Source organism: Lutra lutra, chromosome 4 (assembly GCF_902655055.1).
Source record: "Lutra lutra chromosome 4, mLutLut1.2, whole genome shotgun sequence".
Taxonomy (NCBI): Eukaryota; Metazoa; Chordata; class Mammalia; order Carnivora; family Mustelidae; genus Lutra; species Lutra lutra.
In genome coordinates, this window is record NC_062281.1 from 28637964 (window position 1) to 28653826 (window position 15863).

The 15863-nt window shown below is 36.0% G+C and overlaps 1 non-coding gene across 1 annotated transcript; it reads left to right on the forward strand.

The window, feature by feature from the left end:
• The first annotated feature begins 2279 nt into the window (after nt 1-2279).
• Nucleotides 2280-2351, forward strand: LOC125099554 (small nucleolar RNA SNORD56). Its single transcript, XR_007127265.1, has one exon. It is a non-coding gene; the product is annotated as a small nucleolar RNA SNORD56 (small nucleolar RNA).
• The last annotated feature ends 13512 nt before the right edge of the window (nt 2352-15863 follow it).

The following is a 15863-nucleotide window of genomic DNA, read 5'->3' on the forward strand; positions in this document are numbered from 1 at the left end:
AAGACAGAGAGGCAAACCAAGAAACAGACTCTTAACTATAGAGACCAAACTGACAGCTACCAGCGAGGAGGTGGGGGTGGGGGATGGGTTTAATAGGTGATTGGGAATTAAGGAGTGCACTTGTGATGAGCACCCAGTGTTGTATGGAAGTGTTGAATCATTATATTGTGCACCTGAAACTAATATAATACTGTATGTTAACTAAGTGCAATTTAATAAAAACTTAAAAAAAGGAAAAGACCAAGGAAGAGTCAAAATTTTTACCTTTACTCATGAGTTATGAAGCCAGTTTCCCCCAAGGTGTTGGTGGAATGTAGGAATGATCCAATGCTAACGTTTCCAGCCAAAGGGATATCACTGAAGGTCTAATGGTGAGCCAGGGCCCTACGTAACAAAGAGCATCCTTTTTTGTGCCATTCCCTCTGCTTGTGCTCTCTCTCTGTCTCAAATAAATAAGTAAAATCTAAAACAAAACAAAACAAAACAGAAAAAAAAGAAACAATTATTTGTCATACAAAGAACCATAAAGTTCTCAAACTGAATGAAAGAATACAATCAAAGGCAACTAGACTGATGTAAAGGTTAGATTATCCCAACAATGATTTTAAAGCAGCCATCATAATAATGTCACCATGAGGAAGTACAAAAAAAGTTCCCAAAATAAATGAAAGAAAATTGTCTTGGCAAAGAAATAGTATGTCAACAAAACAACAAAAATAGCTGACTGAAAATAAATAAATAAAACTCAGTAGATAGACCCAACACCAAAATCGAAGTGACACAGCAAAAAAATCTGTGAACTTGAAAATAGAACAACAGAAAGACTGAAAATAAAATGAACAGAGCTCCAAGGACCAGTGAAACTGTAAAAGAAGTTCTAAAATTTGTGTCATTGGTGTCCTAGAAGAAGAAGAGAAAGAAGATATGGTTACACAAATTATTCAAAAGACTAATGACTGACAATTTGCCAAATTTGGCAAAAAACTTTAACCTACAGATTCAAGAAGCTAAACAAACACAAGGATAAATTCAAAGGAATCCACACTAAGATACAGCATTGTCAAACTTTTGAAAACTAAAGACAAAAAAATCTGGAAAGCAGTGAGAGAGAAATGACACCTTACCTATAAGGGGAATATAATTCAAATGACAGGGGATTTCTCATTAAAACCCATGAAGGCCGGAGGAAGTGGCACAACATTTTTCAAGTGTCAACTCAGAATCCTATAGCAAGCAAAAATATCCTTCAGGATTAAGAGGAAATCAAGACATTCTCACAAGTTAAACTACGGGATTTTTCCCCTGTGGACCTACCCTAGAAAATGGTTAAATAAAACTCTAAACAGAAAGGAAACAATATAATAAGGAAAGTTGAAACTTGAAGAAAGAAGAAAAATATGATAAACAAATTTATGGTTAAATACAGTAGACATTCCTTCTCTTCTCAAGTTGTTTGTTTTGTTTGACTGTTGAAGCAAAAGGAATAACATTTCTCAGTGTGGTTGAAAATGTATATAGAGGAAATACTAAAGATATTTATATTATAAATGGAAAGGGAAAACTGACATAAAGGGATTAGTGTTTCTATACTTCCTTGAACTGGTAAAACAGCACCAGTAGACTATGTGTATATGTATACAGTATGTAATGTGGTCACTCTAAAAGCGATACAACATGTCAAAGAGAAATTGCCCTAGACACTGGTTAAAAATGACAAGGAAGGACCTTTTTTCAAGACTATTCCAATAGGGAGAGAGACTAATGCAGTAAGGGGGATAAACTGATTTAGTTCATTTTGAAACAAAACGTAAGGGAGCTTTTAAGCAATTGTGTGAGCTAGTAGGAAAGTACTGCAGGTTGTTAGGGAAAGATACAGAAGGAAGGAACAGAAGAGACAACCAAGAAATACTTCCATACAAATCCCCTAACAGATTTTTGACAAAAGTTTAAAAAAAAACCCTCAATAGAAGCAGGATAGCCTTTTCAACAAGTGGCACTGAAGGAGTTAAACCTCTGTAGATAAAAGAGTGAACTTTGACATAAATCTCAAATTCACTACAAAATTGGATTACAGACTTAATATAAGTGTAAAGAGAAAAAATGTGTTCATTGAACATCAGAAAAATTAAAAATTTTGCTGTGTGAAAGACCCTTTTAAGAAGATGAAAAGACAAGCAATACAGTGGAATAAAGTATTGCTAGTCAAGTATTTGACAAAATACTAATATCTAAAACATATAATGAAGTGTAAAAAAAATCAGTGAAAAAAGAGGAAAAAACTATAATGATAACAATAATTTTTTGTTAACAACAGTTCCTGTAGTGAGTGTTGATACTTTGGGTCGGAGTGAAGAAAAAATAGGGGAAAAAAGGAGATTAAAGAAAGAAGAAAAATATCCCATAAACAAACAAATTAGAAAATGAGCATAGCCATGAAGAGAATTTTCACCAAAAAGAATATATTGGTATTAAAAAAGCACATGAAAAAATGTTCAACAACTTTAGCCACTAGGGAAATACACATAAAAACCACAATTGAATACCACTATACAGAATGGCTATCAGAATGGCTAAATTAAATCCTGGGATAACATCAAATGTTGGCAAGGATATGGAGAAACAAGATCACTCCTATATTGCTGGTGGGAGTGTAAAATTTTGCAGCCACTATGGAAAATACTTTGAGAGTTTGCCTTTAAAAAGTTAATGTTAATAATAACAATAATAATAACAACAACATATACCTACTGTTTGACTCAACAATTGTACTCTTGGGCATTTACTCCAGAGAGAAGAAAATTATCTTTAAACAAAAACTTGCACACTTATAGCAGCTTTATTTATAATAGCCAAAAACTTAAACCACCCCAGATGTCATTTGTCAGGTGAATGGTAAACACACAATGGTACATCTATACCATGAAATACTGTTTAGCTGTTGTTATGGGCTCTATAGGCTCAGCTGTATCCCTCCCATAAAAATATGTCAAAGCCCTAAACCCCAGTACCTCAGAATGAACCCATATTTGGAGATAGTGCCTTTAAAGAAATGAGTAAAGTAAATTATACTATTAGAGTGAGCCCTAGTCCAATCTGACTGGCCTCCTTATGAGACAAGGAAATTTGGACAATTAAAAGGTCATTAGAGAAAAGACCATGTGAAGACACAGATAAGGCAGCCATCAGCAAGCAAAGGGAAGAAACCTCAGAAGAAACCAAATCCGCTGATGATATGTTTGGTAGAAAAATAATTTTAAAATTAGAATTATTTATGGAACTATACTATTAGTCCAGTGTGTTGGTGGAAGTAATTAAGTGACTTGGTTGAGAAGATTTACCTCCCATGACTGCTTCTGAAAAATACGTGACTTCAGCAATACCAAAGAGTAAACAAAGAAGAGAAGCTCAGGTCGAGGAAATTGTTTCTATGCCATAAGAGAAGCGACAGGGAGTTCCAGATTTCAGACGTGCGGGTATGCTTAGAGAGGTTCCAGTCCTAACAGGAGCAGGAAGAGACAGGTCTTAGAGTTTTATTTAATAAAGACCTGTGAAAAAAGTGGAACTCAGTAGACCAAATCATATAATGAGAAGTTTGAGGAAAAAAAAAATTGACAAAGGTAAATAACATAATACAAGCCAATTTGAAATTTTAGGGAGGAAAAAACAGCAGTATTGAACAGTGGTTAAAAGTGTGCGATATTGGAGTGCCTGGGTGGCTCAGTGGGTTAAGCCTCTGCTTTTGGCTCAGGTCATGATCCCGGGGTCCTGGGATCGAGCCCCGCATTGGGCTCTCTGCTCAGCAGGGAGCCTGCTTCCCTTCCTCTCTCTCTGCCTGCCTCTCTGCCTACTTGTGATCTCTCTCTGTCAAATAAATAAATAAAAATCTTTATTAAAAAAAAGTGTGCGATAGTGAACTAGGCTGCTGATGTCAACTACTGGCTCTGCACTCATTACCAATGAGAAATTAGGCAAGTTTTCTAAATTCCCTGTGTGTCAGTTTCCTCACATGTAAAATATAAATAGTATTGATAAAAATAGTACTAATCCATAGTTTATTTTGAAGATGAAATAAGTTAATCAATTTGTAGCATATTGAAAAATGGCTGGCGTAAAGCAAGGGCTAAATAAATTTAGCGTTATCATTATAGGGACTGTTGATAATACAAGAAAGGAAATGACTGTGTAATAAATTATAAATTGTATTTTCATTTTAAACTTTAGAATTTTAAATTTAAATTTTAACTTTATCATTCTATGGATAGGGCATGCAAGAATATTCATGGTCTTCCATATTTTATCTGCAAGTAAATTTAATAGACATAGTGAAGGTTCAGTACCATTGTAGATAGTTTTCATTCATATAATTGTTTAAAATAGAGTCCACTCTAAGAAAAAATTTCTTGAGTTTCAAATTTGAAGATGGCATTTTTTTTTTTTTTTTTGGACCCCAACGTGGGGCCTGAACCCAAGACCCTGCGATCAGGACCTGAGCTGATATCCAGAGTTGGACACTTAGCTGACTGAGCCACCCACACACCCTTGAAGATAACTTTTGACTTTTATCTCTGCATCTCTCCCTCTACATTCTTTAAATTTCACTTTTAGTAATTTGTGTTTTTCCTCTGATGTAAATAAAGCAAACAGACCTAAATTAGAAGAAAATACTGTCATAAACATCAACAATGTAAAAGTAAATAGAAATAAAAGAGTGAAATATTATACATTGAAGGATAAAAATTACAATTAGAATTAATAAAAGTAGAGGTTTTAAAACATCATTATATTGCTCACATTCTGTTAGAGAAAAAATAAAATACTATTATTTGAAAATAAGTATTATCAAAAGCACCCCTGAGAGAAAAAAAGTGTAAGAAAAATATAGTGCATAGGGGAGTGAAAAGGTATATTTTGTTGTGATAAATAATTTATATTAAATTTTAAATAATGTAGCATTTGTCTGAATATGAGGGGTGAGTGAAGTTATCCATTAATGAAATGGTAATATTAAAAAAAAATATCCAAATTTGCAAGTGGAAATAAGAGAAATGATTAGAAATTTTATCAATCTAGAAAATATATAGAGAAAAATGTAACAGTAAGCTAAATTAATTATTCAAAATAAAGATAAAGGAATAAAGACAGATATGTCAATCATTATTCAAAGCGTGAATAAACTAAAACTTTCTCTTTTTTAAAAATATTTTATTTATTTATTTGACAGAGAGAGATTGCAAGTAGGCAGAGAGGCAGGCAGAGAGAGGAGAGGAGGAAGCAGGCTCCCTGCTGAGCAGAGAGCCCGATGCGGGGCTCCATCCCAAGACTCTGAGATCGTGACCTGAGCCAAAGGCAGAGGCTTAACTTAACCACTGAGACACCCAGGCACCCTCTAAACCTTTCTTTTAAAAAAGATTGTCAGGTAGGGTTAAGAGACCTAGGGAACTTTATTAAATTTATAACCAACACAAACAATAACAAGGACTGTACTCATGAGGAAAGACATACTAAAAGAGTGAGCTAAGAATTGATAGCCAAATGCAAAGGAAAGGAAAATATAAGTAGCAATATTTATTTTATTTTGGACCAGATGGAATGTTAATAGCAAATAACATGATTAAAATTATAAAACCATGCAAGGCACACTTTACAAATAACATAAATCATCAAACTGTATGTATAAGCAATATAGCAACTTAATATGTAAAGCAAAAACTACTAGAAATGCAGTGGGATCCTAATTAAAAAAAGATGTAATAGAACAAAAAAAAATGTGAGCATGAAGGATTATATTTAAAAATTATATACCAGGAACTAATTAATATGATAGCATATGGAGCTTTACTATACAAGAAGAGATATAATATGTGTGTGCAAGTGTGAATGTATGAGTATCTTCGAAGTATTTTCAAAATTCAGTCATGCATCAACTGTTGTAATCCAATTCAATTAGAGATAACTTTTAATTATAGCAATTGTGGTTGCAAGAAATGTGTTCAGCCTTGTTATGTTACACATTTATTTTATTTTATTGGGATTATATCATCAGATATTCTTTAAAGCCATAGATAAATCTTTGTACCCTAGATCCAGGAAGGAATAAAATAATCTCTGGGGCCACAGGTGTGAAGCTATCAATGTACTGAGTATTCTTCAAAAAATATATATTCAATTATTCTGAAAATTTTGAAAGTAATAGGATTTTTAAATAAGATCTAACTTATCAATATACTAATAGTGACCATCTTATTTGGATTAATTGAAAAGAACTGAAATTCCTACCACTACAATGGATAAAATAATATATCTAGGCTATTATCTGGTGTGTAAATAGAAGTATAAGTCACTGATTCATTTATTTTGGAAAAGAAGAAAGAATGGAGGGAAATAATACTCTTGGGATATAATGTCCAACTGAGAGAAAAAGCCAAAATTGCCAAGATTCCTATGTGAGGCTTAACTGTTCAAGGCATGATTAGTAAAAGCAAAGCTTGAACTGAAGGGATAAAGGTGAGTTTAGAAAAGTGAAGGAAATCCCAGGAGGACATGCAGCAAATAATTGCTGAGAACTAGAAAGCAAAGTACCAAATAAATGATAATGAGATTATAGGCTCAAAAAATAAAGAGAAAAGATAAACTGGGGAGAGTTGAAAGAATTTGGAACAAAGAAGCTTTATTCTCATAGATGAACCTGAGAAATGTGACACCTTTTTATTCATTATTAAAAGCCAATGATTTGTACAGTCTTTATTGAAATTTGAGATTCTCTGTATTATTTTTAGAAATGTCTTGTTTTCCACAAATGATTCTAAATAAAAGGGCAGCTTGCATTAACATCTAAGGATGTTTCTCTTATTTCATATAAAAGAGAAGCCAATATAATTGCTTCCCTGATATTGATTAAATTAACCATGAAAATGTAACTATTCAGCTGTATTTAATTAACAATGAACTCTCCATATCCTCCAGTAAAGTTAATTGTGCTAAGTAGGAATAACAATATAAAGGATGAAATAATGTAAGAAACATTTTAACCTCAAGTTTGTAAGTTAGTAAAATCCCCTAGTGACATCCAGGCCGCTCTAGCAAGTACAGACATAGATAGTATGAAGCTGGAAATAAATGAGCATCTGATTGACCATAGTGACTCCTGTTGACTGTCAGACCAGAAGCTCTCAAATGCCTCCCCAAATTTATCAATATTTTACCTTTTCTATAAATGACTTATAGTTATATGCAATATGGTGTAATCAAGCTTTAGTAAATAACCTTTAATCTCTTATGTGTTACACTGTCCACTGAACTCTTATTTCTATTTAAATTGGCACATTAAAGTCTATTTAAAGTTGACAAAGGAGGAAAAAGAGGTAGATACAAAGATGTCATTCTTTAGTTGATTGGTGTCTCTCATGAACCAATGTTGTGGCATTATTAATCAATTAGTAATTCAAATTTAGGAGGAAGACGTATATAGATATGGAATTACCGTGCATCCATTTCTTAGATCTGTTGTTCAAATCAAGTATCACTGAGATATTTGAGCATCAAATGGATAACTGGAAGTAACTTTAAAGTTCACTGTATGGCTAAGTGTTTAGACATGCTGCTTGAGAACCTAGGCATTTAGAGGCTCAATTACATTGCACACAAATTCCACATGGGGAAGAATGCTGTTTATCTTTGTATTATTGCTTTTTGGTATTTCAACTTTTTACTCCTTTTCTCTAATAGATTTACACAAGCATCCCCTTTGCAAGATGACTTAGCTCCCTCTAGAGTGAAACATGGGCCACTCTTCGCCTGGGTGGCTCAGTGGGTTAAAGCCTCTGCCTTCGTCTCAGGTCATGATCTCAGAGTCCTAGGATCGAGTCCCACATCGGGCTCTTTGCTCGGCAGGGATCCTGCTTCCTCCTTTCTCTCTGCCTGCCTCTCTGCCTACTTGTGATCTCTGTCTGTCAAATAAATAAAATCTTAAAAAAAAAAAAGAAACATGGGCCACTCTTATTGATATTAAATTCAGCTATGCTGTATGTTTTCAAAAATAGAGTGCTAAAGGATATGACCCAGGCAGAGGCTGTAATGTTTTTCATAGTTTGACTTGGCTTCTCATGCTTCTTTGTGCTATGAAAAGAGCATGCTAATTTCTAGTCCCAGAATGTATGACTTGTTATCCAATGCCTGAAATAAAGTTTCCACCCAACCAGCCCGTATGTAAGAAAGAAAATACATGTTTTCTAGCCCCTGAGATATGAGTTAAACTATGCCCCAGAAATATGACTAATATTCTGAATATGTCTTCCAGGCTGTTTTTGGATGAGACTAACATTAACATTTGAATCAGCAAACTGAGTACAGAAGATTGCCCTCCTTCATGTGAGGGCCCCTTATCCAAACAGTTGAAGTGCTGAATAGACAAAAAGGCTAAGGGTCCTGAGAATAAGAGGAAACTCTTCTTCCTGACTGCTTTGAGCTGGGACATTGATTCTATTTGGCTTTTGAAACAGAACTGAAAGAAACATGAGCTCTTCTTGGGTCATGAGTCTGCTTACTTTTGGACTATAAGTTACGCCATCAACTCTTTTGGTCCTCAGGCTTTGGACTCGGACTAGAACTATACACATTGACTCTTCAGGGTCTCTAGCTGGCCAGTTGCAGATTTCAGGATTTCTCAACCTTCATAATAATGTGAACCAAATTCTTATAATAAAGCTCTTTCTATATGTAAATCTGTTTTAGTAAGAGTTCTCTAGAGAAACAGAACCAATATTATATATATCATATGTGATATATATGTTATAGGAATTGGTTTATGCATTTATGGAGACTGAGAAGTCCCATGATTTGCCATCTGCAAGCTGCAGAAACATGAAAACTGGTGGTGTAAATTCAATTTGAGTTAAGAGCAAAGGGTGTAGTCCCTTTTGAGTCCAAAGGTCTGAAAGTGGGGTGGGGGGCCAATAATGCCCAAGAATCAGGAGTGTTAATATTCAAGGACCTTGGATGACCTTGGATGACCTGCATTGGTGAGGGTGTTCTTTACTCAGACTAATGATTCAAATACTTACCTTTTCCAGAAACACTCTCACAGACACAACTAGAAAAAAAATGCTTTACCAGCTATTTGACCACCCCTTAACCCAATTAGGTTATCATACAGAATTATCTATCTATCTATCTATCTATCTATCTATCTATCTATCTATCTATCTATTAACCTATCTATTTATGTGCTGTAGTTTCTATTTCTCTAGATAAACCCAACTAATATGGAGACTTTACTAACTTACAAGCTGTAGAAAAGAGTTTGGCTGGATGGTTAGGAACTTGGAAGGAATATAATTGGAAAATTGGTGACAAGGTAATTTAGGGAAGAGATATGTGGATAGACATCTCTGAATGGGCAAAAATGAAAAAAATATTTGTGTTGTATAAATGTTCAATCAGGGTGATCTCAGAAAAGGAATATTTTAGTAGTCAAGTTGATAGGATGACACATTCCTTGAATATCCATCAGTGTCTTTCCCAAGCCTCTCCTATCATTGTTCAATGAGTTCATGAATAAAGTAGCCGTGATGACAAGGATCAGAGTTTTACAGAGTTCAGTTGCTACAGTGTTCGGCAATACAAATTTCCACTCGTCAGGGCTGACCTGGCTAGAGCCATAGGTGAGTGCCCAATCTGCCAACAGTGGAAACCAACAATGATCTCCCTATATGGCACCATACTCAAGGGTAATAAACAAGCTATCTGTTAGTAGGTTGAGTATATTGGACTGCCTCTACCATACTAGGGCCAGCCTTTTGTTCTTACTGAAATAGTCTAGGTACAGATTTACTTTTTCTTCATGAAATCTTTTACCAAAACTGCCAGCTATGGACTTACAGAACATCATATTCATGGTTGTGGTATTGCACACATTAGTTCTGATCAAGTAACTCACTTCACAACAAATGAAGTATGGTAGTGGACCCATGTTAATGGAATTCATTGATCTCACCATATTCCCCATCTTCCTGGGAGCAGCTAGCTTGATAGAACAGTGTTTTGAAGACTTAGTTATAGTACTCCCTAGGTCATATAGCAGTATCTTACAATACAGAGGCAATGTCCTCCAGGAGGCTGTGAATAAGTCAGCATCCAACCCATGGTGCTATTTCTTACATAGTCAGGATTTGTGATTTTCAGAATCAAGGAGTAGAAATTAGTGTGGCACCACCTACTATCACACAAATTTTTGCTTCATGTCTTTGTGACCTTATTATGTTCTACTGTCTAGAGGACAAATCTATCAGACGTTCTACTTGTCTACTTGTCTAGAGGAATCTATGTATTCCTTCCAAAGGAAGAAATGCTTCCATAAGGATACATAATAATGATTCCATCATACTGGAAGTTAAACCACCCAGCTGTGTTGGGTTCTTCATGCATTTTAATTCAATAGGCAAAAAATAGAGATGTGAGACTGAGCCACACACACAGTGAGGGACATTTGAAAAGAAGCAAATGTTGCAGTTATGCTACCACAAGTCAAGGAATATCTATAGCAACCAGAAGCCACATGAGACCAGGAACAGATTTCTCAATAAAATGGTTTTTAAGCCACCTTGTTTGTGGTAAATATTATAGAGGTTATAGGAAACTGATGTATTTATTTATTTATTTATTTATTTTTTTATTTTTTATAAACATATAATATATTTTTATCCCCAGGGGTACAGGTCTGCGAATCGCCAGGTTTACATACTTCACAGCACTCACCATAGCACATACCCTCCCCAATGTCCATAACCCCACCCCCCCTCTCCCAACCCCCTCCCCCCATCAACCCTCAGTTTGTTTTGTGAGATTAAGAGTCACTTATGGTTTGTCTCCCTCCCAATCCCATCTTGTTTCATTTATTCTTCTCCTACCGCCTTAACCCCCCAAGTTGCATCTCCACTTCCTCATATCAGAGATCATATGATAGTTGTCTTTCTCCGATTGACTTATTTCGCTAAGCATGATACCCTCTAGTTCCATCCACGTCGTCGCAAATGGCAAGATTTCATTTCTTTTGATGGCTGCATAGTATTCCATTGTGTATATATACCACATCTTCTTTATTCATTCATCTGTTGATGGACATCTAGGTTCTTTCCATAGTTTGGCTATTGTAGACATTGCTGCTATAAACATTCGGGTGCACGTGCCCCTTCGGATCACTACGTTTGTATCTTTAGGGTAAATACCCAGCAGTGCAATTGCTGGGTCATAGGGTAGTTCTATTTTCAACATTTTGAGGAACCTCCATGCTGTTTTCCAGAGTGGTTGCACCAGCTTGCATTCCCACCAACAGTGTAGGAGGGTTCCCCTTTCTCCGCATCCTCGCCAGCATCTGTCATTTCCTGACTTGTTAATTTTAGCCATTCTGACTGGTGTGAGGTGATATCTCATTGTGGTTTTGATTTGTATTTCCCCGATGCCGAGTGATGTGGAACACTTTTTCATGTGTCTGTTGGCCATCTGGATGTCTTCTTTGCAGAAATGTCTGTTCATGTCCTCTGCCCATTTCTTGATTGGATTATTTGTTCTTTGGGTGTTGACTTTGCTAAGTTCTTTATAGATTTTGGACACTAGCCCTTTATCTGATATGTCATTTGCAAATATCTTCTCCCATTCGGTCAGTTGTCTTTTGGTTTTGTTCACTGTTTCCTTTGCTGTGCAAAAGCTTTTGATCTTGATAAAATCCCAATAGTTCATTTTTGCCCTTGTTTCCCTTGCCTTTGGCAATGTTCCAAGGAAGATGTTGCTGTGGCTGAGGTCGAAGAGGTTGCTGCCTGTGTTCTCCTCAAGGATTTTGATGGATTCCTTTCTCACATTGAGGTCCTTCATCCATTTTGAGTCTATTTTCGTGTGTGATGTAAGGAAATGATCCAATTTCATTTTTCTGCATGTGGCTGTCCAATTTTCCCAACACCATTTATTGAAGAGGCTGTCTTTTTTCCATTGGACATTCTTTCCTGCTTTGTCGAAGATGAGTTGACCATAGAGTTGAGGGTCTATTTCTGGGTTCTCTATTCTGTTCCATTGATCTATGTGTCTGTTTTTGTGCCAGTACCATACTGTCTTGATGATGACAGCTTTGTAATAGAGCTTGAAGTCCGGAATTGTGATGCCACCAACTTTGGCTTTCTTTTTCAATATTCCTTTAGCTATTCGAGGTCTTTTCTGTTTCCATATAAATTTTAGGATTATTTGTTCCATTTCTTTGAAAAAAATGGATGGTACTTTGATAGGAATTGCATTAAATATGTAGATTGCTTTAGGTAGCATAGACATTTTCACAATATTTATTCTTCCAATCCAGGAGCATGGAACATTTTTCCATTTCTTTGTGTCTTCCTCAATTTCTTTCATGAGTACTTTATAGTTTTCTGAGTATAGATTCTTAGCCTCTTTGGTTAGGTTTATTCCTAGGTATCTTATAGTTTTGGGTGCAATTGTAAATGGGATGGACTCCTTAATTTCTCTTTCTTCTGTCTTGTTGTTGGTGTAGAGAAATGCAACTGATTTCTGTGCATTGATTTTATATCCTGATACTTTACTGAATTGGAGTGGAGTCTTTTGGGCTTTCCACATATACTATCATATCATCTGCGAAGAGTGATAGTTTGACTTCTTCTTTGCTGATTTGGATGCCTTTAATTTGCTTTTGTTGTCTGATGGCTGAGGCTAGGACTTCTAGTACTATGTTGAATAGCAGTGGTGATAATGGACATCCCTACCGTGTTCCTGACCTTAACGGAAAAGTTTTCAGTTTTTCTCCATTGAGAATGATATTTGCGGTGGGTTTTTCATAGATGGCTTTGATAATATTGAGGTATGTGCCCTCTATCCCTACACTTTGAAGAGTTTTGATCAGGAAGGGATGCTGTACTTTGTCAAATGCTTTTTCAGCATCTATGGAGAGTATCATATGGTTCTTGTTCTTTCTTTTATTAATATGTTGTATCACATTGATTGATTTGTGGATGTTGAACCAACCTTGCAGCCCTGGAAAAAATCCCACTTGGTCGTGGTGAATAATCCTTTTAATGTACTGTTGAATCCTATTGGCTAGTATTTTGGTGAGAATTTTCACATCTGTGTTCATCAAGGATATTGGTCTGTAATTCTCTGTTTTGATGGGATCCTTGTCTGGTTTTGGGATCAAGGTGATGCTGGCCTCATAAAATGAGTTTGGAAGTTTTCCTTCCATTTCTATTTTTTGGAAGAGTTTCAGGAGAATAGGAATTAGTTCTTCTTTAAATGTTTGGTAGAATTCCCCTGGGACGCCGTCTGGCCCTAGGCTTTTGTTTATTTGGAGATTTTTGATGACTGTTTCAATCTCCTTACTGGTTATGGGTCTGTTCAGGTTTTCTATTTCTTCCTGATTCAGTTGTGGTAGTTTATATGTCTCCAGGAATGCATCCATTTCTTCCAGATTGTCAAATTTGTTGGTGTAGAGTTGCTCATAGTATGTTCTTATAATTGTCTGTATTTCTTTGGTGTTAGTTGTGATCGCTCCTCTTTCATTCTTGATTTTATTTATTTGAGTCCTTTCTCTTTTCTTTTTGATAAGTCTGGCCAGGGGTTTATCAATCTTATTAATTCTTTCAAAGAACCAGCTCCTAGTTTCGTTGATTTGTTCTATTGTTTTTTTTTTGGGGGGGGTGGTTATTTCATTGATTTCTGCTCTGATCTTTATGATCTCTCTTCTCCTGCTGGGTTTAGGCTTTCTTTCTTGTTCTTTCTCCAGCTCCTTTAGGTGTAGGGTTAGGTTGTGTACCTGAGACCTTTCTTGTTTCTTGAGAAAGGCATGTACCGCTATATATTTTCCTCTCAGGACTGCCTCTGTTGTGTCCCACAGATTTTGAACCATTGTGTTTTCATTATCATTTGTTTCCATGAATTTTTTCAGCTCTTCTTTAATTTCCTGGTTGACCCATTCATTCTTTAGAAGGATGCTGTTTAGTCTCCATGTATCTGGGTTCTTTCCAAATTTCCTCTTGTGATTGAGTTCTAGCTTCAGAGCATTGTGGTCTGAAAATATGCAGGGAATGATCTCAATCTTTTGATACCGGTTGAGACCTGATTTAGGACCGAGGATGTGATCTATTCTGGAGAATGTTCCATGTGCACTAGAGAAGAATGTGTATTCTGTTGCTTTGGGATGAAATGTTCTGAATATATCTGTGATGTCCATCTGGTCCAGTGTGTCATTTAAGGCCTTGATTTCCTTGTTGATCTTTTGCTTGGATGATCTGTCCATTTCAGTGAGGGGAGTGTTAAAGTCCCCTACTATTATTGTATTATTGTCGATGTGTTTCTTTGATTTTGTTATTAATTGGTTTATATAGTTGGCTGCTCCCACGTTAGGGGCATAGATATTTAAAATTGTTAGATCTTCTTGTTGGACAGATCCTTTGAGTATGATATAGTGTCCTTCCTCATCTCTTATTATAGTCTTTGGCTTAAAATCTAATTGATCTGATATAAGGCTTGCTACTCATGCTTTCTTCTGATGTCCATTAGCATGGTACATTCTTTTCCACCCCCTCACTTTAAATCTGTAGGTGTCTTCGGGTTTAAGATGAGTTTCTTGTAGGCAACATATAGATGGGTTTTGTTTTTTATCCATTCTGATACCCTGTGTCTTTTGATTGGGGCATTTAACCCATTAACATTCAGGGTAACTATTGAGAGATATGAATTTAGTGCCATGTATTGCCTGTAAGGTGACTGTTAATGTATATTGTCTCTGTTCCTTTCTGATCTACTACTTTTAGGCTCTCTCTTTGCTTAGAGGACCCTTTTCAATATTTCCTGTAGAGCTGGTTTGGTTTTTGCAAATTCTTTCAGTTTTTGTTTGTCCTGGAACCTTTTTATCTCTCCTTCTATTTTCAATGATAGCCTATCTGGATATAGTATTCTTGGCTGCATGTTTTTCTCGTTTAGTGCTCTGAATATCTCATGCCAGCTCTTTCTGACCTGTCAGGTCTCTGTGGATAAGTCTGCTGCCAATCTAATATTTTTACCATTGTATGTTACAGACTTCTTTTCCCGGGCTGCTTTCAGGATTTTCTCTTTGTCACTAAGACTTGTAAATTTTACTATTAGGTGACAGGGTATGGATCTATTCTTGTTGATTTTGAAGGGGGTTCTCTGTATCTCCTGGATTTTGATGCTTGTTCCCTTTGCCATATTGGGGAAATTCTCTCCAATAATCCTCTCCAATATACCTTCTGCTCCCCTCTCTCTTTCTTCTTCTTCTGGAATCCCAATTATTCTAATGTTGTTTCGTCTTATGGTGTCACTTATCTCTCAAATTCTCCCCTCATGGCCCAGTAGCTATTTGTCCCTCTTTAGCTCAGCTTCTTTATTCTCTGTCATTTGGTCTTATATATCGCTAATTCTTTCTTCTGCCTCATTTATCCTAGCAGTGAGAGCCTCCATTTTTGATTGCACCTCATTAATAGCTTTTTTGATTTCAACTTGGTTAAATTTTAGTTCTTTTATTTCTCCAGAAAGGGCTTTTATATCTCCCAAGAGGGTTTCTCTAAGATCTTCCATGCCTTTTTCGAACCCGGCTAGAACCTTGAGAATCATCATTCTGAACTCTAGATCTGACATATTACCAATGTCTGTATTGTATAGGTCCCTAGCCTTTGGTACTGCCTCTTGTTCTTTCTTTTGTGGTGAATTTTTCCACCTTGTCATTTTGTCCAGATAAGAGTATATGAAGGAGCAAGTAAAATACTAAAAGGGTGGCAAAGACCTGAGGAAAATTCGCTTTAACCAAATCAGAAGAGATCCCAAATCATGGGGGGGAGAAAGGGGATAAAAAGAGG